This window comes from Rhinolophus sinicus, chromosome 7 (genome assembly GCF_057876585.1).
Source record: "Rhinolophus sinicus isolate RSI-liver-muscle chromosome 7, RSI-T2T, whole genome shotgun sequence".
NCBI classification, from domain to species: domain Eukaryota; kingdom Metazoa; phylum Chordata; class Mammalia; order Chiroptera; family Rhinolophidae; genus Rhinolophus; species Rhinolophus sinicus.
In genome coordinates this window covers 5,789,051-5,816,475 of record NC_142507.1, presented here as the reverse complement: position 1 = coordinate 5,816,475, position 27,425 = coordinate 5,789,051, and the positions used below count along the sequence as shown (strand labels likewise).

Genomic DNA, 27,425 nt, shown 5'->3' with positions numbered 1-27,425 from the left:
AGTGGAAAATGTGTTTCTTCTATTTATCACCAAATATCAAAACCAGACCTTCTTAGATGAGGCAATAACCTCAGTCCAAAGGAAATCAGCCATCATATAATCATACATATGTAAATGTTAAGCACATACATCAACCAGAAAGACAATTCATGTTTGATTGTGGCAGGAATGGATTACCATTGCTTGGTACTCTTTCCTTTGAAAAAATGATTATCCAAAGAATAAATTCCAAAGTTCTAATTTCAGTATCTCTTCATCATCAAGAGGAAAGGTGGTTAAATATTTTGCACTCAGAGCTCCCTATGGAGTAGGTATTATCGTGCCTATTATAAGATGAGGAAAATACAATAAGAAAGACTAAATAAATTGCCTAAGGACACACAAATAGGGTTCAAACTCGTATCTGGCAATAACATTTTCTTTTACTTCCTTATAATTAATTCCTCCCAATAAATCATTATTAAGATTGTGTTTCATGATAGATACTGGGAAGGGCCTATAGGCTACAAATAAGCATAAGGCCTCTAAAGGGTTAACTGATAGAGCACATTTACTGATATAATGATATAATCGTTACATATGTAGAAGAGGAACTGATCATTAAGACTAGAACCTTCCAGGAACGTTTTCAAGTGAAGCGAAGAAAGGAGCAAAGACCTCCAGGCTGGGGGAAGGGTGTGCTCGGCGCCGAGGAGGAGGGAGGGCTACTGCCTGCAGGCCTTTGAGTCACCACAGATGCTGTGACCTGTCCTTATCCACAGTGGATGACAAAGAGAGTGGGATGGAATGAATGAGGACTAATTAATAAAACAGTGTGGCTGAAGTGAAGGTTTTACGTAGAAAAACAATAAGGAGGAAATTGGGCAGGTAAGTCAAGGGTGCGTGTAATGATTTTCAGTGCAAGACTACAGGTTTTGAACTTTAGCCTCTAGAAAATGGGGGAGCTTACGTATGTCAGCTGGGGATAAAAGACATAGTGGAAAGGTTGTTTAGGAGGGCTTGGGAGAGGAGATACTGGTGAGAGGGAGACAATAGCCCAGGTGTGACATAATGAGGGCCTGCGCTGGGATGGCAGTGAGGAAGGAAAAGGCATAAATACCCTGGCCCATGAAATAGTAGTGGAGACCTCTTTCAGAAATATATATGGCAAACATATTCCAACAAAATGGATGTATCCCTATTAGCCAATTTCTCTTACATTTGAAGGTAAAGAAACAAATATCTGTAGTAAAATTCATTTATTTAGAATTTAATTAATAAAAGGTACAGCAGTTTTGTTACGTGATTATTATTTACTCTTCACCTAGGTAGCTGCACATATCCTTTTGCGTATACTCTAACTCACATGTGATCTGCTGACAAAAATCTTATAGTGTCTACACTGAAAAGGGGCACTGGACTTTAACTAATTTAACAAAGCACTTGCTCTTTTCAGTTTAAGATCAGGAGAGAAAAGAACAACCTGATAATATGATCTTAGGCCAAGAAGATAATCTCTAACGTCAGCATTTGATAAAATTAAAAGTTAAAAAAAAAATAATACTAATAATCTATTTGCTTTCCGCCACTTGTATTTACTTTGAAAATCAAGCAAAGTCCAGCATTGTAAGGTCATCTGTTATTGGAACTGAATATAATTCAATCTGGAAGTGAATATTTTGTTTTCAACCTTGGCCTCCGATCATAATTAAAATAAGGTATATTGGTTACCTGCCCGTAGTCAAGATTAACGCCACATACAACTGCTTTGCATTGGTCTCTGGCCTCTCACAGGGCAGCCAGGGGAAACTAACACCCAAAAGTCATGCCGAGTTGCCCTTCAAAATCACTCGCAGTTACGTGTTATTCAATCTCCACAGCAATGCTTTGGTGACATAGGTCAAAATCTCTTTGTAGGCAGCCAGGTGGCTGCATCAAGTGACACACAAGTCGGGGTTTAAGGCTTCCTTCAGCTGTTCCATCTTTATCTCTTTGTTTATTAGACCAAAGTCGTAAGACTTAATCCAACTATGGATTCAAAATGCATGATCATAAAAGATGGCTGTCTTGGTTGCAATAAAAATCTTAAACCGAAAAATAAATAAAAAGATGTTCCATACTGCTATGGAGTTTGGGTTTATATAAAAGTATTTGTTTACACAATAACTATCTTGGCATTAAGAGCTTATGTTTCTTAAAAGCTCTTCAGAGCTTACAATAATCACCAATACACTCTGGCAGATGGCATATAAATGGGCCTACTTACTACCTGTTCATCTTCTCTCTTAAATTTGTTTATTAATCCATATAGAAAGCCAAGAGAAGTGTCTCTTTTTCTTGGGGCGGGGGGGGGTAAGGTGGGAGAAGTATAAAGGCTGAGTTTACGAATATAAAAAATATAGACTGATATAAGAACCAACCCTGAAACAGGAAATGAGTGCTGTCAAAAAGCAAGAAAAAGTAAGGAGGAAAGGGTAAAGTTTTCCCCTTTTGATGTAAAAAGAGAAAAGCTCCTCATCTTCAGCTAGGAAAGCCTTGACTCACCTCTCCCCAAATATGTCAATTCTGAGTTTTAATATTAAATATCTATCAATGCAGTGAGGACAATGAGATTGTCTATTTAGCAATCTACACATATACATTTATATTTATATTCAAAACATACTACCGTTTGATGCAGTCATTTTTTAAAAAGCCAATGTTTCACTTTATACCGAAGGCGACAAACACACACACAAAATAAGGGAATGAAAAGAAGGGTCAGAAACAATGTGACACAATAATAGTGACACAAAAGACCCCAGGGAGCCATATTGGACCTTTATCTATCTGTAAGAAGCCTAGTTATTTAAGGTAAATGCTCACCTTTGCTCTTTTTGTGAACATTCAGGAAGCAGCAGACTGGGAAGTGACACCCCAACTATCGAGTTCCTTCTTTGCTATTGAATAACAGTATACTTTTTGCATTGCCATCGAACTTTTCTGGGTCTCAGTTTAGTCATATGGCAAATCAATGTATTGTACTCTAAACTTTGAGGTTTCTTCTATCTCTAAGAGTCAGGAAGCGTAGACTGAAATTAAAGAGAGTTTCATTTTTTTTAAGTTGAAATCAGGAATTTTTCTCATAGCTAGCAAATACACTTTCAAGAGAAAAAGACCACGCTGCAACGTCAAAAGCTGTATCGGGCCTTGTACATGCCGCTACATCCTTCCAGTGAGAAATGCAAGCACGTGTGTGTGCTGTGTGTCTGTGTGCATCACTAGTATTTGCACACACCCACACACACATAAGAGCACCACTTGATGGAACAGCGTGTTGAGTATTAGACAAGCATATCATCTTATATACCTCCTCATATAAATCTATACCTTCTCAAATAAATATTAAGCATCTTCATTCTATGGGATATATTATTGGGCTTCTAAAATATATAACATGCCAATCACAGAAGTCATCGAAATACAACAGTTCTATTCGGTTGGTGCAAAAGTAACTGCAACTTTTGCATTTATTTTAAACGGCTCTTAGGTTTGCACCAATCTAATAATTCAAAGGCGATTCAAGTCATATGTGCAACAACTGGCCTGGCCTGGTCTTACCATACAATAGATGGGTTGAGTGAAGACACTTAGGTTTATAACCTACGTGCGCAGCCATCTCCATTGAGAAGACTAACTTTTCAATGTTGATCTATCCGTGATGTGATGCATGTTGCATTTAAAGAGAGGTTAAGATACAGAAGTGTCTTCTATTCCCGTCGTCTATTGTGAGTTTTTCAGAGTTACCTAATCTCAGGTGGTGCCAGGCCTGGCCAGCAGTCATCATAATTTCAGAATTAATGACTTAGGTTTTAAGGTCCAGAAATTCATCCTCATAAGTCAGGAGTGAGATATGTGTGGATCCTCTCAATCACACCAGTCTTCAAGGCAAAATATTAGAGAGCCAATAATCCAGGAGGATATTTGAGGCCTGAGTGTTTAAGAGAGAATTAACCGTAAGTACAAATACCCTGCAGACCATGCCTGGTGTGGGGCATCCAGAAGGAAGAAAAGTGATTCTGAGGCTATGAGAGGTGAGATCACGGAGGGTTTGTGGCGTCTACTGTCAGTGCAGGGTGAAACCATGGAAGGGCTGGAGTAGAGAAGGGGCAGCATCAAGCATGGTTTACAAAAAAATGCCTGTGACTGGATGTGGGCATGAGAGAGACAGAGGTGATGGGGAGCACCAGTGTTTTTGGAATAAATACCTGGAGGATGGAGTTGGCTTCTAATGAGCCAGTTGGCTTCTAATGGCTTCTAATGGTAGGGTATGGGAGTCAGGGAGAATCATGATTCTCGTTGTGACTACTTCATGATGATTACATGGTCATATCAAAGAGGCAGTTCGATACACTGTCAACATGTGGTTACTCTGGGAGTGAGATCAAAGTTGGGGGGGGCAGCCCATGAGCATCCCGATGTTTGGGATGTGCCCATTGCTCTCACGCAACATACGGTTGGTCATTTTTCTCATTCACGTTAGTATGACAATAAGTAATACAAATATCTTAATTTCCACCCCATCCAACAAAGCATTCAAGCTGTAAGGTGGTCCCTGGAAACATGATGGACAGGTGTGAGGCAAAGGGACAGCCTTTCATATTCTTGGTACCATTTTTTGCCACCTCTCCATATTTAGACATTATCTGCCTTACATTATGTCTCTGACTCTACAGCCTGTTGAACTTCAATGCCAAACACAACAAGGGCGATTATTAACTCCACATAGAAGGAAAACAGATAAAACAAAATAACTGACTACTTTCCACTATCAAATTTGGTCAGAATAGTGATCCCTACACAGGAAGATACGTACGCATTTTAAATGACGTTCATTCTATCAGTCTGAATGTGTGTTCCTCCCACTACTAGTTCTCACTTTCTTCCTCTACCCCAGCTTTACGTTTCATGTCTCCCTGGTCTCTTCCAATGTAACTACATGGGAATGAAATTTTATGTACTCCTGAGAGTTCTGATGACTCATTAGCCAGGATTATTTTGTATGCTGCATGAATGTGCTTGTTACTACAGACTATAGGAAAAAAAGCACATTTTCTCTTTCATTTAAAATGTCTTTCTAAATGCAAACACAAATTCATAAGTAGTGCTTGCAAGGATTAGCGTTGCTACACTTTGTATTTCATGTATGTTCATTTTTTTGGTGCCTGTTCTTTCTCTTGTTCCATTCTGTGTCATTTATTTTTAATTAAGCATAATCATTTCTCACCAGGATGCTTCTTTTTACTCTAAAATGTGGCCTCTAAATTCTTCAAATGTACAAAATCCACTAAACCTTTGCTAATACAGTTGGATCCATTCTTTGGAATGTCTTGAAAACAATGCACGTTCTATGCACCAAATCAAAATATGCATACCACTGTCCCTATATTTCCAAAGCTGTTTCTGGTTACTGATCGAAATTCCCCTGTTCTTCATTAAAGGCTGAGCTTCTTTTAAAATGCTTATTTACGGCTGCCTAGTCCGCAGGGGCAGACTGGATTTAATCGCCTATAGCACCAAATCTCTTTTAACATTTGGCCAACTGAGCATTAGGTAACTTATTGGCTGGGGGGCACCATATTTCCAGTCCGTGTATGGCTAAGGTACCCACAATCCAACATGCTTCATTTACTTCCAAGTATTATTAACACTAATGAGCATTACATCCACATTATCAAGAGAAGATACAGAATGGGGTCTCTGCTTCTCAGACTTCATTAAGCTTGGTATTGTTCTATTCAGGGGCATGTCTCTAATTTTAGAATGTTCTTTAAGGGCAGATGAAAATAAATACACTGTAATTAATAAAAAGTATTGCTTCTCCGTTTAATGGGTAGCATGTATTCAGATACAGCTGTGAGTTTGAAAAGATACTTCCTGGGGGTAAAAGGAGGCAATAATTAAGTGTATCATCCCAGCAAGTAATTCATTAAATCACAATGGATTTTATTTTCTCCTGATATAAGTAAAACAGGCAGGTGTCCACATTAATTTTGTATCTTCTTTTGTGACTGTGCTCTACTACATAAGATTCTCATTCAAATTTAATTTTTGTGGCATGATTAATATTGTTACTTGCTGCATGTGTTTAAATGCATTTAGCTCAGTACCTACAATGTAACATTCAAAATAAGCCTTTGCCCTTGGAAAATGTCAGTGTATTTATTTTTTCTTACCCCAAATCCAGAGTATGTTTTCAAGGTCTCTTCGAAAATGATAACCTTTGCATGAGTCACAGAAGTTTAAGAACATCCATGGATTAGTCTGGCTTCGGTGAGGTTAAACGCAGCACCACGATTGCCTACAAAGAGATACGATAAGCAGTTATAATGGGTATCACTCAACACGGCACCAAATATAAATCAAAACTAACAAATACCCTCCCCCACAAACCTTCTCAAGTTAAGTTCCTTGAATTTAATTATTATAGCAAATGGTAATATAACAAGAGTGTCTACTGTCAGGAAAAAAATATGTTTAAACCAGATGTGAACCATCCAAAGCATATGTAAAACACATGTGGTCCCCAGCAAGGTCACAGAACCCATTGAAGGAGCGCGTGTGGGGACGTGAACCTCTTGTGGACACACGTTGTAAAGTCACGTGTGTCTGGTCATTGCCAAGACTCATATCATATTCTAAAGAAATCAGGGGCTCTTAAATAAACTTTGTACTTCTTAAGGTAAATGGATACCTTTTTGTTTAAAATCCCTTAGTGGAGGCGGACAAGGGTCCGCAAATCTAATACTGGGCTTGAAAGTACTCAAATCCTTGTTTCACTCCTGTTTTCCTATCCCAGGGTGATTCAGTTGATTATTATAAGAGAATAAAGATTTCTTCCTTGCCCACAGCTAATTCTTTGAGGATGCCATAGCTTATAATGAAACCTAAGCAAACAGACCCTAAGTGTGTGAATTAGGAACAACTGCGGCTTGAATAGGCTTTTTCTTTCCTAAAACATTCAACCTAGCAGGATACCGATGCCCCGTCTTATGTATCTGGAATAAAATTAAAGTCTTCCACGCTCATAGAAAACCATCAAAGTGCAAAAACCCAAGGAGAACACTAACGTTATTGTATGATTTGGGGAAATAAGATATTTATGTAATTTAAAGTCAGGATTAACGAGATATGCATATGTATAGAAACGGGCACAAAATGTTTCACCCTGTCTTCTATGGCATGATAACAATACCAGCTTCTTATGCACAGGCATTGATATAATTAGAATTTGAATATATTGTTTCATTCGGTCGTCCTGACAACCTTTGAAGAAGCGTAGTGCAACCAGAATTACAGAAGACGACTGCCCATATTGCAGAAAGAACCTAGGCTATAACAACACGTAAGAGGAATCAATGTCTGGCTCCCTTAGCTGTTCAACTTGTGCCTTCAAACAAGTGGACCACTTTTCTCAGTCTCTGTTTTTGCATAAAGACACATGTGGATTATGCAATTGCTTATTCACTATGTTTGTTGTCAATTTCTCAATTACATGCCAAACGATTGTAAACGGAAATATATTACACGGATATATCTTAGTTATTTCCATCCGCCATTTACACATGGGAAACACTGAGATTCAGACAGGTAAGTCAATTGTCACATGACCAATGATTAGTAGGTCTAAGAGAAGAACATAGATTTTTTTTTTTTAATTTAGGGTTCCCCCATTCCCTTCAAAGGTAAAGCTGAGCAGAGAATGTTTCTCATTAACAGGATATTTGTTCTGACCCTAATTCAATAGGCATGCATTAATATCAGAGATAATCATTATCACAATAAGGTCACATTCATTCACAATTCTAGCACTTTACACTGTTTCTAACGACGCTACTATTAACAATGAGGTGTGATGGAAGAAAAGCATGCCATTAGGAGGAGAAACTTCAGCACTGGAGGGAACAAAATATTTTCCTTTGTTACTGTTTTTGGCAACATATAGTAGAGTACCCAACACTTCCTAAAACGATAAGAAACTCCAACCTGCTTGCTGCACTTCAAAAGGATCTGTTACCTCTTGCTTTTGAAAGCATCATGCGATGATATATCAAGATGTTCAAACTACTTTTCTTAGGTTTACATTTTTTAGCTATAATTTCTCTGTTAGTATGATGTTCCCCTTTAAACCTGGCTCACCGCCATTTATACTTCAAGACAAAATTCTAGTATCATTTCTGTGAATCCTTCCTGGGTTATATACGAGACAGAGCTGTTCCCATCTCTCCATTGCACTTGCCACATTATGTTACAATTTATCTACTTGCATATCTACCCTTTGATCTCTACTAGTCTGACTAGTTATCAAGAGCAGAGTCATTATTTTTATTAGCTTTGTATCCACAGTGCTTAGGAAAGGTATTTTAAAAGGTAATTATGAGGAAGTAAAAAACGAATGAATGAATGAATGAATGAATGAATGAATGAATGAACAAATGATAGGCTGTCACTTTTCCTTTTTGGTTAGTCGATATACAAGCTCCCATGCTCAGTTCCAGGACAATATAGTGGCCACCCACATATACTCGTAGTACTAAACTACTTCTACCCTAAAAGAAAAGAATTCAAGCAGCCAAATCACTGGATTTTTGTTCATTTCTCTCAAGTTGTCTATTTATGAAACATTCCTTTAAATAAGCATTTAGAGATGCTGTCTGCCTCTTCCTTTTGATGATATACTGTGTTATAACATTTCATGAGACACCTCCCCACTGTGACGCTGGAAAGAATGTTTATGTCAGGCTAACAGAAAGAATCGTAGGCAACATCACTGCACCGGGTCTGGAATTATTTTTCTGGATTTTGACACTAGATTATGTACACACTTTCATCATACCCTGTATCTTCATTGGAAATACACAAAAGAGTAATATTTTGTCATTCCAATTTGCCACAACCCATTGACATTTCTCTATTAGAGACGTGGAGCTGAAAATGTGAGTCTCACCCCTTTTCGTCTCATCTTAATGAGCCGTGAGGAATGAGAATCACTCAGTATTCTGGCTGTACACTGTCTGCCACGTGCACGGCAGACCCAGCCTCAGCCAGCCTTCCAAAGGGGGTGGTTCATCCTCATGCTTTCACATTTGATCAACGCAAATTTGACAGTCTGCTTCTCGGCTTCTTCCAGGGTTGGGTCTTCCATGTTAACACTGGAATAAAATTTCCAACTCAATCAGAACTGGCTGCCCTCACCCTCCTCTCCCATCTAGGTCTTCTCCCATCATCATCTACGCACTTCCATTTGACCACAAATATGACAAACATGGTTGGAGACGCCCCTCTTGTGCAGAAGGGAAGGTAGACTACTTTTGTGCACTGACAAGGTTTGTTCAATCTAGACCCAACCTATCTCGCCACGCTTACCTTTAACCATATTTTCTGCCCCCTCTGATTTCCCTTTATTTCTCAGCTACATGAAGTTCTTACGGCTTTTGAAATATGATTTCTACTTGATATGCCTGGCTGGTCCTATCTGTCCCTCTGCCTGTAACAATCCTCACTGATCCCTCAATAATCAACGGGAATATTATCTATTTTGTGAATCTCTACCTTTTCATGCTTTTGGAGCACCTTCTACTACTTCTATGGAAGAAATTGTTGCACTGTAATACAATTATTTGCTTATTTATGCATTGTGTTTTGCACTGGCCTAGAGAATTGATGAAGGTAAATTCATATTTCATATACCTCTTCACCCACCCCATGATTAAAATAGCATATGGTTAAGAGCTTGAAAGATTGAAGGAAGTAACAGAGGGAGGGAGCAGCTGATCTTATGTGGAAAGGAGCGGTAAACGCACATCTCAAAATGGGCTGTAGACGGAAATTAAGAATTTGTCATTTGTAATCATTTTCGATAACTCATTTTTAGACTTGTAGATTTAAAACTTTTAAATTATTTTTAAAGAAGGATGTCCTTGAACATAAGGGTTACTCTGTGGATTTGGAATATCGTGTTTTCCCCAAAATAAGACTGGGTCTTATATTAAGTTTTGCTCCAAAAGATGCATTGCGGCTTATTTTCAGGGGATGTCTTATTAAAAATCATGCTAGGGCTTATTTTCCAGTTAGGTCTCATTTTCGGGGAAACACGGTAAGTCTGTTTCCATTTTAGAGAAAAATGTGTTTGTTTGGGGAAAAGGGCTTTCAGATACAGCATGACTTTTAACTTTTGTTTTTATTATGACATGATCAGCTCCCAATATCGGAACACCTATTAAAAGCAAACAACACTTGTGTTTATCTTTTTCCATTGTGTCCTCGTATATCATTATCAAAGCCGATTTATCACTGAATTTTGGTTCCCTTATGCAATCATGAGCGTGGTCCCCACGAACCCATCTTGGGATATGATCAAGCACAGCACATCACATGTGGCCTGCATATCACATACCTAATAAAACACTGAGTGTCTGAAACGTGCAAGGTGCCCTGGAAAAGAGTAACTCACTGAATACCTGTGAGAACCTAATGATTAAAGGGGACTCCAGAAGGACGTTTCTAAATCGTTAAAACTTTGTTTTGCCAGTTGTGTAATGACGTGGACGCTAATAGTAGCATCAGTGTGACAGAGTTTTAACCTCTGAGGAATTCCCAAGGATATAGGACTGTCCTGCTGAACAGACTCAACAGGGTGCCATCTCTGACCTGTGTTAGATCTCAAGAGAACTTTCCAGTGTGCCCCACATAACACACGTGTGTACACACACACACACACACACACACACACTCCCTTTATTTCTGAAAGTCACTCTGAGCTTTAGCTTAAGGCAATTTGTCTAAGTGCATTTCTGAAAATCGTAAAGGCCCAGGGAAGAAGTAAGTTTCCTCCCTGCAAATATGAATGAATTCATGTTCCAGAGACATTTTTGCTGGGGGCCGGGGCTAAGAAAGGGCAAGGCAGGGATCGGAGCAGGGCAGGTGAGCGGTAACTCTGTGTACCTCTCTGTAGACAAAGCGACACTTCGCCTTTGTCACAGTTTTGCCACTGGCAGGAGGACTCTCCTCTATCTAGAATTATGATCCCTGAGAATGAACAGGTGTATGAAGAACTCCCCAGTCCAAGGCCCTTTTCTTCCAAGTCCACGAGCCAGAGGCTGGGAGACAATAATTTTGACACAGGCCCTACAAGTGTCGCAGAACTGAGTCATCTCCTCTCCCAGGGTCTTCTCTCCGATGACTCACTGCCCTTTTCCTGGACTAACAGCAGCTTATTGATGGCCTTTCCGGTACCAACACCGTGAGATACGTTTTAATGATAAATAAACCTCCGGGGAGCGCTGTCTGTAGAAGCCATGCCATGTCCCAACATAGTAGTATTTCCATGTTAAGTCTAGCAAGTCTTGTTGGCATGTGAGCAAAGTTGTATGTCTCATATCGACATTCAAACTCATTTGTCATTTATCATCAGAGGGTACAGGACAAAGATTACGAAAGAATAATTCTCTATCATGGGGTAATATATTTGGTTTAATTTTTGTTGTACTTATTGGCTTTCTTCATGAGGCACATTTCTGAAGGACATCTGAAAATGCGTTTGCTAAGATTTTCATTCAATATCTTTTCACTATGGAGGGTAATACTATTCTTATCCACATGTGACCAGTTTTACCAAGATAAGTGAACATATTGTTTTAAAGCAATTTGTGACAGAAATCTTTGTGCTGAACACTATTCAATGAGCTTAAATTAATCCTTTTTGTCTCCCCTCAGAAGAAAATGCATGTATTTGGGTATTGGGAAACTGTGTCTAGAAATTCCCTTAGATTTAATATTTTGTATGTTCTTTTTAAATTGTCCATAAAATCATAACTGCTAATTTTATTTTTTATAAAGAAATATCAAAGACTTCTTAAAACAATCTGAACTCCCTCTTCTCCGAGACTCACACACACACACACACACACACACACACACACACACACACACACACATAATTGACAATATAAACTCACTGATTTTGAAATCTAGTCTGTTATGAATCAAAGCGCACTGAATTGGACCTAAAATATGAGACTTGCTTTTTCCCAAAGCCTGCTGCATTATACTACGAGATATATAAACAAAACATTTAAATCACGGAGACCACATCTGGCCTATTATCTATATTATTGCAAATATTCTTTCAACACACATTCCTAAAACCAGTAAGCGCTGGATTGCGAAGGCATTGCTTAATGTATGGTCGCTGCCTTTTAATAACCTCCGCAAGTCTTCAAAAGGATTTTCATTGATTCAAAATGTTCAACTGAGTCACTTGGCTACGGTTTCTTCTCGTGGAACACACTGGAGTTTTCCCGATGCCTGCATCCATATCTGAACCTTTTATACTGTTAAGAGGGTGTGCACATCAGCAACAGGAAGATGGTTTATCTTGATAGCATTTGAAGCTACCATGGCTTGTTCGAAAACATGCTCATAAAAGAGGTTGCAAGAATTATTTCCAGGATGGTTTATGGGAAGTAGGCCCATAATTCTGACTATAATGGTGGGAGTGGTGAGTTGAAATCCATCCACATATCCTTATTAACTGAAAGCATTATTTCCAAACTGCAAGACTTCGAAATCCTGGTTCCAGCAGCACGGTGTCTGCCAGTATCCCAGAAAGCTTTATTTCCCCCAGGTTTGCACAATACGGCATTTTTGGATCACGTACACCTCCTACTTTTCCCTGTGCACATTCACTCTGTGTGTTTTTATTGTTCTCTTAATTATCTGCACATAGATATTAATTCCAGAATGTACAAATGGGCTCCATTGTGATTTGTCCAGCTCACTTGATATGATAACACCGCTTATGAATGCTATTTACAAGTTTCCAGGCAGACGTGTGGTTGATCTAAATTTGTGGGACAACAGCCTTCAGATATCTGCTTTCAATTTGTGTGCATGTTTCCCCTGTTATATTCCCTTTTTTATGGCTGTATTAATTGTTACCAGAAGTCTCTATGAAATGACTGAGCAACCCAGTGATGGAATGTAGCAGATTAGAAATCATTGTTTTGCTCCATCTGTGACGTGTCAATGCAGCCTGATCTTCTGTCGTGGGGACCTTCATGGATGACACACCACTCGCCTCTCAGCCTGTGGGCACTAGCTGACCACTGAGATATGAACTGTCCTAACACTGATGCTTTTTATCGACCCACTTGACACTTAGGACACTTGCAGAAACGATGAAGCGCAAACTAACCCGTCACTAAGAGAAACAGGACACGCAGGGACTTGTTTGTTGCAGCTCACTGAGTCTTAAGGCATTAAGGCTAAGGATTAATCCAGAGTATGGGCTGGCACAAGAGCCCCGTACCAGGGCCATGCCTCGGTGAGCTCAGCGGCAGAATGGGGGAGAACAGGGCCCTGCATCTAATCCCCACGGATCGGCTTACTGTTTAGCTGGGCTTATTTCTGTAAGTGACTTGACACAGTGCACTACCTTCTTCCGTTTAAAAAGACCACTGAAAAATGTATAAATAGAATTATTATCATTTGCAAATGTGGTTCAAAAGGATATGAATGAAAACCATAATTTGTAAAACGTGGAACTCGCATGAATCTGGGCTGGAAGACCCTGGCAGAGTTATAGTGGGTTGAACACTGAGGTTTCGAGTATAATCGATGAAAATGCATGTCATGGGCCTTTAGATGGAGATAAAGTATATTTGATCTAGTCGATCAAGAAATTAGACGACAAGGAAACGCCTCTGCACTGTTCCTAGTGCAATACAGTTGCTACTGTCACCTCTGCAAACAGTCAGGGTGGACGCAAAACTTTCCATTGATCTAGAAAATGGAAGTAATAATCAGTCTGTCTCTCTCTCTCTCTCTCTCTCTCTCTCTCTCTCTCTCTCTCTCTCTCTCTTTCTCTCTCTCTCTCTCTCATGCTTTATCAATTGTTCTCAATCCTGATTGCATTTTAGAAACACCCAAGACACTTTTAAAAATACTAATGCCTACACCGCATCCAGACCAATTTAATCAGAATCCAGAGGTGTGACTTAAGAATGGGGGTTTTAAAAAATTCCCCAAGGGACACAAATGAGTATCCCACATGGAGAACATTTTTGAGGTGCTACTCAATAGCTTCCTCAGTGTAAATAGCAGTATGATGTCTGTGCATGAGTATGTATGTATCTGTGAGCAATTCCCAGAGTAGATGACAAACCTCCAAATAATTTGTTCCACAGTAATGTTGAACGGTCACTGCCAACTGCTTAGTAATGATGCTGTGTTTGACTGCTTTTGCATTTTTGCCTTCTTTCCTACTTTCTGCTTGTCTTTCTCCACCAAATCAGGGGGACAACCCCTCATACTTTCTAAAAATAGCCAGCTTCGTCAACAATACTCCACGTATGTGCACGTTCATTCAACAGGGGACTGTTTCTGCATTATGCTAAGTGACAATGGCTGTCAGCAGGGGACAACCTACTTTTGTCCCTTTGCAAAATAGGGCTCTCAACACCCATCTATAGAGTAAACTGCTATTTTCACTGACTCTTGAAGAGTCCTTTCTTTCTTCCCTCCTTCTGTGCGGGCTCATGGCTGGCTACACTCACTCAGCACAGAGGGGAAATGAGGGGAACATAGCAAGCAACAATAAATGACGGCCTCTAGTCGCTGCCCTCTCGCACATTCCAACAGAAGTTCACTCGTGCTGTATTTGAGAAACGTTTCCTGAATGCCGGTTAAGGGTATAAGAGAAGATCGTGTTGGATTCCCCCAGGCAGCTCCATAAATTCATGTTCTGAGCTATTTTGGGTGCGTGGTAAAGCAGATGGTAAGACAGGATTAGACTTGCAAGGAAATTATTCGGAGAAGGAGCATGAGAAGGTAAGGCGAGCCTTCAGAACATGACGCAGATCTAGCAGCCCTGGAAGGACAGGGGAGTCTCAGACTGCACCGCAGTTCCCAGAAAGGTCTGGCAAGGCCAGCGGAGCATCCAAGGGCCAAAGCCACCCACTGCAGCTATCTTGAATTTCACAGAGATGGCCTGCTTTACCGCCCCCACCCCCAGGCTCTGCCCTGGGCTTGGAGCAGCCTGCAGAGAGGGTGGCAGTAACTGCAGCCACCAGTCAATTGTGCCCCTGCAGGAGGAGATGTGAGGGTCATGTTTCCACAGCTCCCCGAGTCCATAGCCACTTCACATTTGGGGGTACAGCTCCTCCTTGGTTCCTATGGGCTCCATTTCCTGAGGACAACTTTGAAAGGGAAATGGTGGTGAGAAGAACAACTGCCCCTCTCTGGAGAAATGGTCTCAGAGCCTGTCCTTCTCCAGAACCAACGCAAAATCCCCCCGAGCTGATAACACGGTCCAGATGTCGCCTGATGAGCAGAGGTTGCACTACAGGAAAGAACCTGGAAATTTTGAGACTTGGCGCTTATATAGGGTGGCTGGCACAACTGCTGCTCCAACTTTCTTTGGCACAGGAGAAGGGAGGGAGGTTGGAGAAGAGGGAGGGAAGGCGGAGGGAGGGAGGCAGGAGCTGCACTTTGCAGTGCAAAATCATCGGTCTGTTACTCTGCATTATAATCGAATGGCTCTAGAAGAGGTAAGTAAGGGGTCTCCAGATTTATTACGTTAGAATGAAAAGGAACGGCACTTGGGTAATGCACAATCTCTATCTAATTTCTAAGGCTTGCCATCCAATGATCCTTTACACAGATTTCTAGTACTGTCTGTTCAGAAAGCGCTGACCTTGCAGAAACACAAAAATATTCGCGGAGCCTTGTTTCCCACTATCAGTCCAAAGCACCTTGGCAGCGTGACTCACTCATTCCTGGGGTTCTAAGCTCTTACCAATTACACAGATCTCAGGTCAGGTCTCCTGGCCATGTTCACTGTCAGGATGGGACCAGGGAGTTACTAAGAGGTACTCGTGTATCATCTGGGATCTACACAGCTCCTCCCTGACTTCATGTTGTCAATCAGGGTCGATTACTCCCACGACAGTGGTCAATTCCCTTCGCAGCTGCTGGTCATCCCCAGTTTCCCGGCACTACTGGGGACGTGGTGCCACAGAAAGCATACACTCTGATTTGATGCATATATGACATCCTGAAGAATCACATCCGATCCTTCAAGGGCTTTGCCCCCAAGCTGGTCATTCATGGGTGTCTTTAGGAAGCCATGCGACTACTCTGTGAAGCCAGATACTTCCGACAGCTGTACTATGTGCCTCTTTCACCACACAGTGAGTCTTCTGTTCATATGGTCTCTTGTCTGGAGTTTGATGCCTATAGATCAGGCATCACATAATCCCCTGGATAGTTGTGCTGGGTCTCTGAGGGCAGGAAAGGCAAACTCATACCCAGAATCAGCATGTACCCCTCCCTGTGGGGATGAACGACAGGCCCTTCCAGATGTAAGAGACCCTCTGCAGCCAACACGTGCCTGCTGGTTTTACATAGGAATAGAGCCGTAGTAAAAGTTCAGCATTGGCCATCACCTTTTCCATGCTTATAAAAGCTTCTCTGGCAGTAAACGTACTCCATTCTCTGTGGTTCTTACCAGAGCATTATATTCCATGCCCAGGGAATGTGTTTTAAGTCAATAAATCATTATTTGTACAATAGTAAATCCCAACCCCCTTGATGAAGCATCGTTACAATTCAGTTCTGGGGTTGCTTCCTTGACTCCTGCTGGCACCTGCCAGCTAAATCTTGCAACTTCTCCAGTACATAATCTCTTCTCTCTTTTATCAGATCCGGCACTTTGCTCACCAACGTATGTTGGTACTTAACCCTAGTTGTCAGCTTCTGAGTCAGCAAAGGTGGTAGTGGGAGCTGCTGAAAGATCCCACCTTGTCTTCAGGAGCACAGGCTTTTTGTTTTGTTTTGTTTTTAATGTTTATTGTTTTATTAGTTGTGGATGTACAAAACAATATAATAGTGAGAACAGAATAAGTGAGCAACCTACACAGAAATAGTCTCAGAGATATAGAGAAAAAACTGATGGTTGCTACACAAGAGGGGGTGGGGGTGGGGGGAAGGGGAGGGGATTAGACAGTATAAATTGGTAACCACAACATTGCCAAGGGGATACGAAAGACAGTTTGGGGAATATAATCAATAATGTTGTAAACATTTTGTAGGGTATCGGATGGTTGCTTGTATTATCAAGTCAGGCTTTTGAAGCATCTTTTAAAACAGAAGTACTAGCTCCTGGGAGAAAATGTGGGGCAGGCTAAAGAATTGAAACTGTAAACTCTTAGTGTTTAGGAGTCTGCAGGCTCCCATTCTAAGAGGATACCTGCAGGAGTTCCTAGCCCCACTTCCCGGTTCAAAAGCATTCAGATCTGCCTTGGGGAAACACTCAAATGTCTCTTGATCTCTACTCTAACTGACCAGTATGCTGCCCAGCCTTTACTGGGCCCTTCCGTAAGTTTCCAAAGAGGCTTCTAACTGCTTGCTAACTGTCCTGGGGTCTCATTATCCTTCTGCAAGGAGTCAACACAGATTGGCAATAACCAGCACCTCTGCTCTCTTTATTCCCATCATATCTTACCAATGCCTGAATCAACTATAACTTCAAGGATATTCTCCTCTACCAGGATATTTCCCAAGCCTTAAACACGGGAATTCTTATTAAGTGGGTGACCGCCTTGTGTTAAGAATGATATATGCCGAACTACCACTCAGAACGGTGTGCGTGCACCAGCCCGGTGGAGAGCAAATCAACCCCAAATCCTTATCTTACCACCAGTTTTCTTGAGCTACCATAGTTACCATTTACATTATTTTGGCTTCTCCAAAAAGACAAGATGGGATTAGGGGTGAAAGTGAGATGGAGGGACAGCAGGAGAAAGTGGAGAGTGATATAAATATGAGTCTTGTGAAAGACAAGAGTGACGGAATGAGGATTATTGTAGGAGATGTCACAGTCTGCAGTTCAAGGAACGTTGAGGCTCAGTGGCTGAGGGCTTGTAAGACAAATCCACGCCTTGGAGGAGCCCAGGCTTCCACCGGAACGTGTGTGCCTTAGTTCCTTCACCATGTTCAGTCACTGGCTGGGAACAGGACATCGAGAACATGCTCTCCAGGCTAGTGCAATGGTGACTCCATAGGGGCAGCACCGGAATCACAGCAAAATCATGTTCCTCAGAGCTAAGCTCTTACTGGTATGTTGCCTTAACTACGTTCGATCCCATTTCTACATGTAGGTCTAAGTTTTTTCAGGTAGATCCTTGTTATTAAACCAGTAAAGCAAACTCAACAGGTGGCAAATAGACCAATATACCAGTTTATACAAGGGAGCTCCATGGGAAATCAATGTCCCTGTGACATTGATAAGCATCCATACCAACTCTATACTCTTGGTAAGAATTCTGGGGTCAAATCTATTCAGCCAAAAAAGAGAGAAGGAGGGAGGGCAGGGAGGGAGGGAGAGAGAATTTCACTAGACACATATTGGGTTTAAAGTACTAAAGGGCATCTGAAGGATGTGGAAAATGTGAAAAGTTGGAAGAGTGGAATCCAAGCTGGACAGACAACTCAGAAGTCAGTCCTTTCTCTATCCTCTCTTGTAGGTGCTTTGGTGAAACACATAGTAGGTATGAAAACCCAGCAAACTGATATAAATATAGTGCATGTGCGTGTATGTATATGTGTGTGTGTGTGTAAGAAGGGCATTGTTTAGCATCACTAATTTAATCTCATGAATTCTAATAAATGTAAAAGTTGAGATGCAGAAAGTAGCTTGAAAATACAAAAATAACACTACAGCTTGTTTAAGATTATTTTTAAGTCCTATAAATTGTTTATGTACGGAAACCTAAAATAAATTTAGGGTTTTCAAGATACTCTTAGTGGCTAAGAATCAGGCGACATCCATCAGTGAACATATTTTCCAAAAGAAACAGAAAAAAGATGCGGAAGCATCATTTTTGGTCTTAAGAACATTTTGAGTAGCCATAGGTAGAATATACCCAACACTTCTGTTTTAAGAGAGAAAATATGTGCCATTATAGAAATTTTTCATCATTCTAAACATCACAGAAAAATCTAGATCACCACATTGTAATGTGAACAAATTGTCTGTGGCCAATAGCTGACTCTGGAAAAGTCTTTGTAATACTAGTAACACTTGCAAATTATTTTTATGAAACACACATACATATGCAGATACATGTATATTTATACCTCTGAAATCATTAAGAGTTTTTTTTATTTGAAATAAGAGCACTGATTTATGAAAACCCTGCAAGATATATTTAATGCAAAGCTTTTATGATAGAAATGTCACAAAACCATTTCAGTCCTAGACATTGAGAGAGAAAATGCAAAATTCAAAAATTTCAGGTATGTAAATGAAAACAGCTGAGCTAAAAGAAAAAAAAAAAAAAGAGGAAACCAGTTAAAAGTATCTTCTCAAACATCATTAGGGTGCCCTGGGATGAACCATTTAGAAAGCCAAGATCACAGCAAATCTCTGAATGTAGATCAAGTTTTATCAAAGCCTACTACTTGGTCTGCAAGTGGAACAAAAGACATAGTTTTACAAATGCAGAAATAATGAGGGTTTCAGATTTCTAACCGAGGCACCAAAAGATATACTCTAGTCTAAAATTTCAAAGCATGGGAGTTCACCACTGAAACTGCATCACTGCCCCACAGAATCTCTGCATTCCACAGGCAGGATCTGTCAAAGCAAAAATTTCAGTCATTGCCTCTTTGCCTGTCTTATAATGAGAAGAAAATATATGCTGGATCTAACCTACGTGAAATTTGCAAATTTCCGTCTTTATGGTGGTTGACCAAAGAAGTCTGTTTATTCTATAGAAAATTAAACTCATTACTCGCCTGTAGATTCTCAAGATACCTATGTTCAAAACACTGGCCACTGGCACCCAAAGACCGTATTTCAAAGTTGTACATTTGAAATGATGTCTTAGGCAATGCTAACACGTTACAATAAAATATAAAAATGTAAATAAATGTGTACATTTATAATTAAATAAAGCATGCACTCCTGTCTTTTTCTTTTCTTTTTGATGAGATCCTAAAAGGAATTTCACTCTCTCCCTAGTGTATTCTGGTTAAAAGCACAGGAAGTGGAATGAGGTCAAGATCATGATGGATTCATATACTTACTTGATCTCCCATGTGTCAGCTAGGCGACTTACTCTAGATACATCTCAGTTTCCATGTATTAAAACTGAGAATACCGTTATTATCCACCTTGTAATGCTAGTGCGAAATTAAAATGTGATAATACAGCTAAACTTCAATGTCTTAAAGGATGCTTAAAAAATGTAGTCATCATTGTGTTGTTTTTAATGCCTATCCATTGAGGATGCAGTAATTTGAATGTTCAGTTCATCATATGACTTCTGTAGTAAAAGAACATTTCAGCTTTCATGAAGTTGTCTCTTGACTGCTGAAATTGGGTTATATGAAGCCCAAGTACTAAACAAACAACCGCGTAAGAATGAAATCCATGGCCATCTACTGAAACTAAGAATCGCTTATAACTGCATCCATTATCAGTAAATGCAACGTGATAAAATTATGTCATGTCCTTCTGGTCTGGTGCCTAAGGAATCAATTCACACACATATTTCTTAGGTTTCTCTTAAAAATTGTATGTTATGCAATTGTTTCGATGGATAAGCTCTGTCACATGGATATGCGTGGGAAGTGCTAGGCCTGACTCTAATTGTGAGTTCACGATTGTGTGGACTTGGAATAACCAAGATGAGGTGGCAGGTTTCTTCAGACAGGATGAAAAGCTGATCTTCCTGACGAGAGATGGTCACTGGCATGTGGAAAGAAGGGGATCACTATATTCAGATTGACTAAAATTCACTACAAGGTTTAATTACAAAGCTGAAGATACTCACCTTTCACAACAAATGCTGCAAATTGCACGTAATTCAAAACATATAGGATCTAACATTGGTCTGTATTTTGAATATAGTTGCTCTGTAGCTAGAAAAGTTTACAAAAAAATTCTTTTGGGGCCAAACATGGAAGTCATCTATTCCTTGGAGCACCTCTTACAGAGAGATTATAGGTTTAGGTTTACCTGCCATTTCTTTCTGTAATCTCCTCAGTGCAGTAGAAGCAACTAGCTAGTAGAACAAGTCTTATTTCCACCATCAGATTCCTTGGCTTCTGTCACTTAGTCTCCAACTGCATTCTACAGGTACTTTACTACACCTAATGTAGCAGATTATTTAGGTAACTATTGCCACCACATCACAAAGAGCGTCATTATCTTATTTTCATTGGCAATGATGTCATCCCTTTTTCACATAAACATAAGCCCATCAGATAATAAATCCCAGAATTCTATTAATAAAATTCTCAGTTCGTGTTTGTGAGCATGATGGTAAACATGCCAGATATTTCAAGTGGGAAAATATTTGATTCAGTAGAATATATATATTTTTTTCTTTCTTTCTTTCTTTTTTTTTTTTTTTTTTTTTTTTGCTTTAACAAAATGGATGAAAAAGCTAGGCATTTCAAGATTCAAGAAAAGTGCTGACAGATCTTAAATTTGCCATGAACTCTTGGGGAGTCGTGAGGTTGCACAACCACAAGAACCTTTTGACAACAAACACATCTGGCTCCAGATATGAGGCAGAAGCTTTGCAAGAAAACTGGAAACTGTAGTAACAATTTCATGTCTGATAAAGTTCACGCTTTTGCTCACTGTTACTGGAGGCATTGTAATAAGGCTTCTGTCACCTTTCTCCTCCGAATGCTTACAGTAGTGTCTCTTACTTTCAGACTCTAAACCTGCCCCTCCTGGTAGAGATTAGAGGGGAAAAAAGTCTCTGGACTTCCAGCTGGGAGAACATAAAAAGGGGGAAAGTCATGCTGAGAAACCTCACACAATCTAGTATTAAATTCTAGTGTCTTTAATTTCTACGGGGTTGTAGTTATTCGTGGGGGTATATCAAGACTTGCTGGTGACATATCCATATGCCGTCTTTGAAAAACTGCTATTGTTTTCTAACCTTAGGCTTCTAAGCAGCATGTAATGTTTCTAAAATCAAGGAATGACCAGACTTTTTAGAAAGATATCTTGAATTACAGAATAAAAATATACGGGAAAGGTCAGATACAGAAAACACACAGATTTATGGACAGACTTGCAATATTCCAGGCAAAAGCAATGATCAAGGCTAAATTAGATGAAGTCGGCGTTTAAAAGAAGGAGTCAATGGAAGAGGCATTTCACAATAAGATAAACTGGAATTGTTGAGTAATAAACTAGGGAAACTATGGATCCGCCCCTTTCCTGTACCACTTTCTTTTCCAGACCTACCCCCCGTTTAGCTGTCACTGGCGACATTTTCTTCCTATTTCTCAAATATACGCCCTATATCTATGGCCTCTGTTAGTGCAGAGTCTCTCATCATCTCATCTCCCACCAGTATGACTGACACAGGTCCTAAAAATACAAACGAATTACCTGTCTCCAATTTCACATGCTCTAAAGGAAAAATCCCAAACTCCTTAGTAGAATCAGATGCACATTAGATGTAGTTACCTGAACAGCATCCTGTTCTTTTGTGGCTATCACCTTTTCCATTTTTTAGAGGAAACTTCTCCTCCTGAACTCCATATGATCCTTCAGAGAGATTTTCTGTATATATATATGTGTAAAAAAAAAAAAAAAAAAAACAAGGAAAAGGAAAAAACAACAAACAAAAAAAACCAAACGCCAATCACACTGCTTCTCTGTTTGGCCACAGACAGATATGCAGATTTTGGCAAGTGGCCCAAACAGAGCCAACCAATGCTTCTAAAATTTTGCTAACTAGAACTTTGCTTAGGTTATGGAGATGGAACAGTGAGTACATGTATCCTGGATCTGGACTATATGATAAAGCCATTCTGCATTCTGAGAAAATAACACAAAAACACAAGCAACAGGAGACAAGAAAGAAGAAACTTCTTTCTTCTCGGTTTGAGTTGTATCTGTGCCCTCACCTTTTGGATGAGAGCAAAGAGTCTCCTTTTTATTTAAGAATATTTAAATTAAAATTTCACATCATACTACCAAAGAAAGAAAGAAAGGAAAATAAAGACAGCATCTGACTAATAATAATATACTACAGAAGAACCTTACTGATCTGGCTATGCATTTTCATGTTTTCCTGACTTGCCGTATTTTGCCTCTTTTACTGGACTGCCCTTTGTTCTTTATCCCCTTGTCCGGATCCCTTCTACATTTCTTTTAAGAATGTGCCCAAGTCTCACCTTTCCACTAATCTTCCCAGACCTTTCTTTCCAAGAAAGCTTTCTATGCATATTTCTATCCCAATCCTTACCATGTTATAACTTATCCACATTTATAAATACATCTTCCAGACTGTTGGGAGCCCTTGAATGGACCACCTCTTATTTATTTTGTATCTTCTAGGACACTATTTCACATGTGTTATTGCTCGACACATGCTTGTTAAATAAATGAAATAGGGTACTCCTTGACCATAGAAAAATATTATTTTTCTACTTATTGTTTCTAAGAAAAAATATATATAAATTTCACTTATAACTGGATATCTATTGCATAATTCTTGTTGTAATTCATCTACATATTAAATATTGAATCACAATAGAAATTAATTATCATGAATACCTGCATTAGCGTATTACCCCAGAACTCTGGACTGCACTCTTTTCACATTTACCTCAATGTTTTCTTTGAATATTGATATTTATAGAAAAATACCCTATAAGTGACTGACAGTAAAATATATTTACCAGTGTAAGTTCATAGCAGAATCAAAGACCAAAAGATAACTCATTGTGCCAACTAATAATATTCAATTGAATGAAATCCAGTTCAATCAAACGTTTAGTTCACATCACCTTGACAGCCTGTCTTGATCATTGACTGAAATAGAGTTTGTCAGACACCAGGAGATACAAATATAAGATGTTATCTATAAACAAACATTTTTGGGTCTGTATCTCAAAGTCCATACTCAACTCTCCTAGATTAATATTACGCTAAATAGACCATTAATAAACTCAACCAATAGCTACTCAGCTCTTTATGAGCTTTGAAATTATGCCCTCAATACTGAGATACAGTGTATCAATAATTATGAAGTTCATGCATATAAACATAACGTTGTAATCAATCTATGGAAAAATTCATGGTATATCAGATTTGTGACAAAGCAAATTGAGCAGTGAGTTTTACACCGATGTGTACTCATTTTATAGCTGCCTCCCACTGTTTTGGCAAGACTTTCAAATGTTTTCTTGCTCCATCATCTTCCAGCAAGAAAGCCAACAGCTGTGGCCAAGGCAACAATTTTGGCAGTGGTCGTGCCCAGATGACAACCTCTGGAGTATCTCTCCCCAGCAGTAGCAGTGACATCTGGACCACTTTCTACACTTGAGAGCATCTTGGCTCAATTCCACATGCACAGCTGTAGAGCCATCTTTAGTGCTATCTTCAAGTAAGGAAGCGAGAGAATGAGAGAAAGTTATTTCCTGTTGTCCTCTGACTATGAGCCTATTTACATTTTATGTGTGTGAAAGCATAATTGTTCTCTGTGTGTGTGTGTGTATATTTTGTGAGTACGGTTAAGACCATAGTTTGTTTAAAAAAAGAAAGACTTAAATATACTTCATGTCTTCAATGCACTCTGTTGAGCTATGTCTATATATTCAGGGTTATATATACGGGTGGTATGTGCCAAACATATACATGACTTGCATTCATTATTTTTATAGGTATATATTGAGTATTACAATTTTACTACAGCTTTTCCCTTTCTTAAAATGTATACACATTTTTTGGCACCCTCTGTACACATACACGTGCGCAGGCACACACACACCCTCTGAGTTAATTATTCATGCAATTTAGCATTTGAGGGCCTTCGCCTATTATAGAATGGGACTACTTCATGATTTCATGTGGCACATATATGCTGTATATTTACTGCTAAACCCTACACGCTTTGAGAAAGTAACGTAAACATGCAGATTACTTAAAGTAGGACAACTACCGAGGAGATTGTAATCCTGCCACTGGGGAAAGGCATATGAAAGTCAAAAGAACTGGTAAGCAAAATAGCACTCCAACGTACCCATTATTTGAGAGCCTTGAGGTGCATCTTCTGCTTTGAATTGCAATGTCAGTTACTATGTATCTATCAAGAATTGTGCGCTCACTCTGTGTACTGCTGCTGTCTTATTTAATTCTCACAACCCTGAGAAGGAGACATTCTGATTCTATGGGTCGGCTCAATAGGCTCAGAGGAATCAAAGGCCAGGTCACTTATAAGCAGTGGAGCTGAAGCCCAAGCCCCATCTACCTGCTGCAAAGGTCACTCTGTTTACCTGTGTCTCCCTTACCGGATCTAGTACGTAGCTTGCCAGTCATTACATTTTCTGAAATAAGTCCCATCATAAACTGTCAATTGTGTAGAAACACAAAGGCAAGAGATACGGAAGAAGGATTTCCAATTGGAACAGAGCAAAATGCTAAGAGATAACAAAAAAAAATGGGGACAAGAAATCCAGGTAAAAAAATTGGCCATTAACAGACAAACAAGTGGAAGCGCACAGGCCAGGTTAGTGAGCTGGTTGGCTTGTCAGCAACCACAGAGCCAAGCAAGCAGTTTGATGCCTATAGTAGCTGAGGGACACTCTAAATTACTCTTTTCCGGTGGCAGTGTTTATTATAAAGTTTGCAACTCCTGACAACTACTGTGATCAAATCTAGCGTTCATTGTTTTCTGTTTCTCCAACGCTTTCCGGTAAAAATGTGAGTCCTCTGCCTAATAAGCTCCAATAGAGGCACGTGTGAAGTTGTTCCTCCCTCTCCTTTTTTCGAGTCACTTTTTATTTATGCTCAGTTTCGACAATTATTTCTCGCAAGTCAATGATTCTCTGACTCAATTATTCACGCAATTATTTCTCATAGAAATAATTTATTTGTTGGAGTTCGTCACTTAGAACATGGAGGAAAAATTAATTACCTCGATTATTGGATAGTTTTTACTACCTAACCAATAGAAAGTATGCCTTGATTTATTAAAAATAAATAAATAAACAAATAAAACATGTTTTCTATTTTAAATAAAAGTATCAGATGATGTAGATTTTAAAGATGATACAGGATGATGTAGTATTGAGCCAGGTCAGGTTAAAAGAGAGAGTAATACATGAAATAAATAAAAAGTAGACCAAACATCAATCTCAAGATTGCATTCCAAGTTCAGGCAATGTATAAGCATGTGTTTCACTGTGTTCTCAAGGCCACACCTTTCGCCAGGTACAGTTAGCTCACTAACGCTCTCCCCAGTCTCTCCCGCGTGCTCGCAGACTTGCGTTTGCTACAACCTTCCAGTCCAGGGTTTTCATTGAGGTTTGTGTTGCCTTCCTTAGTCCCCAGGTCTGCCTGTGAAATGTCTGGCTGGTGTGCTATCTATTGCTTACACCAACTAGTAGCAAAATCCTTGACTGGCTGGGATGTGGGCCTTCCAGATTGTTTGCCACTGAGATCACTGGTTACACCTGCACTTCACCCCGTGGCATTTTCAGCATTCTTCTCCAGATGAAGTCAGCCCAAGTTATCTTATGTCGTTTCTGTCCTGGAGCTGAGGTGGGGGCAGAAGAGCAGCCTTTGACTGTTCCCACTGTCCTTACTGAGGATCAGTAGATTTTCTTGAATAAATACTTCACATTTTGCTCTATGACTTCGGTCAACTTCAGATTCTTTAAATGGCTGATCTTTTTTTATAATTTTATCATTTCATGTTGGAGAGAGGATTTGCTGAGGTCTCTATCAGCCAGTCTGGAAGTCCCATCCTCTTTGCTTTTTTCTGTTTTCATTCCCTCATTCCTTCCTACTTCTTTTGGGTTATTGGAAACTTTTTAGTGTGCTTAATGTCTTATGGAATATATCTTTGTGTATTTGTTTCAGTGGTTGTTCTCAGGATTGTGATATAACACTTAACTTTTCTGTCTCTTTGGAATCATTATTTTAGTACCTCAAGTGAAACATATAAAACTTAATCGCCATATAGCTCTCTCTGTCCTGCCATTATAGTTTACTTAGATTATATATTACATGTATGTATACTAAATTCCAACAGACAATTTTGTGGATTTTATTCTCAACCATAACACATATAATAAAGAACTATTAAAGGAGAATAGCCCACTGCATTGATCTGCACATTTACATTTCAGTTGTTTTCTTTTACTTCTTATGTTCCAAATTCACGTGGGTGGCATTTCATTTCTATCTGAGAAAAATTGCTTTAGCAATTACTTGGGAGCATATCTGCTAACAACAAATTCTTTAAGATTTTCTTCCTTTGAGAAGTCTTTATTTTCTCTTCATTCCTGAAAGACATATTCTCTGGATATAGAATTCTGGGTTGACAGTTCTTTTCTTTCAGCACTTTACAAATACAAGTCCACTTTCT

General features: G+C 39.5%; 1 long non-coding RNA gene across 1 annotated transcript in view; it reads right to left on the bottom strand.

The window, feature by feature from the left end:
• Positions 1 to 27,425, bottom strand: part of LOC109444085 (uncharacterized) — a 181,305-nt gene that overhangs the window by 32,956 nt on the left and 120,924 nt on the right. Inside the window, exon 3 of the long non-coding RNA XR_016021678.1 lies at positions 6,195 to 6,319. This is a non-coding gene — a long non-coding RNA (uncharacterized LOC109444085). The remainder of the gene's footprint in view (positions 1 to 6,194; positions 6,320 to 27,425) is intronic.